We start from the raw sequence: 3,823 nt of genomic DNA on the forward strand, positions 1-3,823 counted from the left end.
ATATATATATATATATATATATATATATATATATATATATATTTTTCTTTTTTTTTTTTCTTTCAAACTATTCGCCATTTCCCGCGTTAGCAAGGAAGCGTTAAGAACAGAGGACTGGGCCTCTGAGGGAATATCCTAACCTGGCCCCCTTCTCCGTTCCTTCTTTTGGAAAACTAAAAAAAAAAACAAGAGGGGAGGATTTCCAGCCCCCCGCTCCCTCCCCTTTTAGTTGCCTTCTACGACACGCAGGGAATACGTGGGAAGTATTCTTTCTCCCCTATCCCCAGGGATAATATATACGTGTATATATATATATATATATATATATATATATATATTGTTACGGACTCAACACTTATTATCGCAAGGTCGCCAGTAACATATATATGTTACAAATACTCTACTGGTCCTCGCCTTTGCAAGGACGGTAGATTTGTAATATAGCACAACTCAGGATAACGCTATCTTAACGTTATAGGGTTAAAACAAACACCAAGGTTAGAATTACTTATAATGAAAAGAATTCAAATGTACAAGGTGAACACATAAATCAGGCACGAATCATTTACGTTAACACTGAACATGAGTTTAACATTGAACATATGTTAACATTCCAGATAAGATTTCAAACCAGGAGATCTCTTTCCGTTGACACTGTTCGATAGCATTACATTCAGTTAGATTCTGACGTGACACAGTAAACATAGTCGTTGCACTTAGCTAACCTGACGCAACACAGTAACATCATTGTTATGCTTAGTTAAGGTTGACTTGACACAGTAACATATCATTACACATAGTTAAGCTTGGAATGACACATCGTCGTTACACTTAGTTAAACTTGACTTGACACAGTAAACATCTTACAACCTAGTTAAACTTGACGGGACACAGTAACATCTTACAACCTAGGGCAGCGGTGGCTACGGGGTTCGAGACAGGGAAAGCCTACATTACCTTGCTGGGCGCGAGACTGGTGAAGGAATCAAGGTCTCAGACGATCGTCTGAGCTTTTATCTGAATGACCAGCAAGGCAAGAACAGCTGGCCACGCCTCGACCCGCCACCTAGTTCTACTATAGGTCACAATGACACAATTGCCCTTGATAGGTCAAGAGACTGGCTGACACGCCCTCTTCTCGACTTGATTGGCCGAAGGAGGCCTAAGGTCCGGCCTACATATGTGGCGTGCATCCAAAATCCTCTGTTCCTTTGTCCACGCCGGCAGCGAGCGCACGTGACGACATACCGTAGCAGTTCCCATGGTTGGACCTGACGCCGTTGACCTAACGTTTGGGTGCTAGAGGTCCGGTCAAGATCTGGGTCAAAACATGATTACTAAGGCAATCAACACGGTCAGGGAGGGTGAGATCCGAGATGATAGTAGCCGCTCCCTACACCCAGGCACGCCATACACAGAGATACACCAAGACACATATACGAACATGTGGACACAAACACACGTGTTCGTAACACCCCCCTCCTTAAAGTAGAAAATTCCTAGAAGAGGAATTTTCTAGCGTTAAGAGCGGGATAAACAATCAGCCAACACATTATGTGCGCCAGCAATATGGTGAATGTCTAAACTGTACTCTTGAAAAAGAAAAACAAGGCCCACCTGATTAATATCTGACTCCGATCCCATAACTTAACATTTTGAAAGAGGTTGGTAGTCAGTACACTCTAAACTGATTGCCTGAAGGACACAAATACATAAAGTGTTATAACATAAATAACAGACAAAGGTTCCTTCTCCATGGTGGCTATCTGCTTGGGCTCAACCCTCTCTCTGTCCTCCTGCATGAGGACCTCACCAGCGTCAGCATCGCTGGCATTCACAGCTAATCTGGTTGGAGCCTACAAAATATAACAGTTAAAAAAAGTAGTGTTCCTAATTGATGAGAGAGACTGTCTCACACTGCTCATTCCAAACATCAATAACTCTGTCAGAGGGGTTGCGAGTGTTGCAAAATTTACAATGACATCCTACAGTACCCAACCATATCCGAGTAACACTTCAGTTCTCTAACGCCTCCGCCCGGGTCCCAGGTCTCCGAGACACTCGCAGCTACGTCGTCGACTTCCTCACACACGGCGGCCGCTGGACGTAAGATGATGCAGACTGGCACCGTCGGTTCCAAGGGGAGAGGTTCACGACTGAAACATGGCTCAGGCATGTTGATGTGGCATAATCTCCAACCTCTGCGCCTGTCGGGGATAGAGACAAGGTAATTTGAGTGTCCTACACTCCAGATAATGGTGTAGGAACCCTGAACACGGGCAACCAAGGGTTGACCTGGCTGCGGTAGTTGAAGTAACACCTCGTCGCCCGCCTCAAACCTTCTCAAACGAGATCGTTTGTCAGGCCATGTTGTCCTCCGTTTCTGAGTCTCCCCTGAATGGGTGCGAGACAAATCCTCAGTCTCATCCACTGATTTTTGCACAGACTCAGAACCAGCACGGGAGGTGTCACACATCTTCTCGTCACTCATTTCATCCTCAGGGAGAATCTTCTCTCTTGAATGGGAGCGAGACAAGTCCTCAGTCTTACCCACTGAATCTCGTTCGGGCTCGAAACTAGCACAGGAGGTATCACACATCTTCTCACTAATTTTGTCCTCAAGGAGAATCTTCTCTCTTGAATGGGAGCGAGACAAACTCTCAGTCTCACCTATCGAATCTCGTTCGGGCTCGAAACTAGCACAGGAGGCATCACACAGCTTCTCCTCACTAATTTCATCCTCATGGAGAGTCTTCTCTCTTGAATGGGAGCGAGACAAATTCTTATTCTCAACGGAGTCTACACCAGGGGAGAGAGTATCACTCAGCTCCCTCTCACTAGACTCACTCGTAGGGAGAGACTTCAATTCCTCCGTCTTAACGAAGTCTACACCAGGGGAGAGGGTGTCACACAGCTTCTTCTCGCTGGCCTCACTCTCATGAAGAGTCTTTAGGTCCCCTGTCTCAACGGAGGCTAAACCAGGGGAGAGGGTATCACACAACTTCCTCTCGCTGGCCTCACTCTCATGAAGAGTCTTTAAGTCCGCTGTCTCAACGGAAGCTACACCAGGGGAGAGGGTATCACACAGCTTCTTCTCGCTGGCCTCACTCTCATGAAGAGTCTTTAGGTCCCCTGTCTCAACGGAGGCTACACCAGGAGAGAGCGTATCACACAGCTTCCTCTTGCTGGCCTCACTCTCATGAAGAGTCTTTAAGTCCGCCGTCTCAACGGAGTCTACACCAGGGGAGAGGGTATCACACAGCTTCCTCTCACTGGCCTCACTCGCATGCAGAGTCTTTAGGTCCCCTGTCTCAACGGAGGCTATACCAGGAGAGAGGGTATCACACAGCTTCTCACTGATTTTACTCGCATGAAGAGTCTTTAAATCCACTGTCTTAACAGAGTCTACAACAGGGGAGAGGGTATCACACATCTTCCTCTCGCTGGCCTCACTCGCATGCAGAGTCTTTAAGTCTGCTGTCTCAACGGAATCTACACCAGGGGTGAGGGTATCACACAGCTTCCTCTCACTGGCCTCACTCTCGGGCAGTGACTGTAGTTTTCGCACCTCACGCTCTGTCTCCTGGGGCTTGCAACTTGCTTTCGTAGCGGACATGGACTGGGTAACTGCGCACACGGGGAATAGGTCTGGTACCTCTTCCTCAAGTTGCACTGCCTCCGTGGACTCCACCGGGCCCGTAGGCAACACCGGCACTGGGTTCATCTTCCCACCCGCTAGGTCACTGCCTAACACAACGTCCACGTCTAAGACAGGTAACTTATCTACAGTCCCTACAAGGGCATGGTCCGTAAAGAGATCTGT

The sequence above is a fragment of the Panulirus ornatus genome, chromosome 9 (assembly GCF_036320965.1).
Source record: "Panulirus ornatus isolate Po-2019 chromosome 9, ASM3632096v1, whole genome shotgun sequence".
Lineage (NCBI taxonomy): Eukaryota > Metazoa > Arthropoda > Malacostraca > Decapoda > Palinuridae > Panulirus > Panulirus ornatus.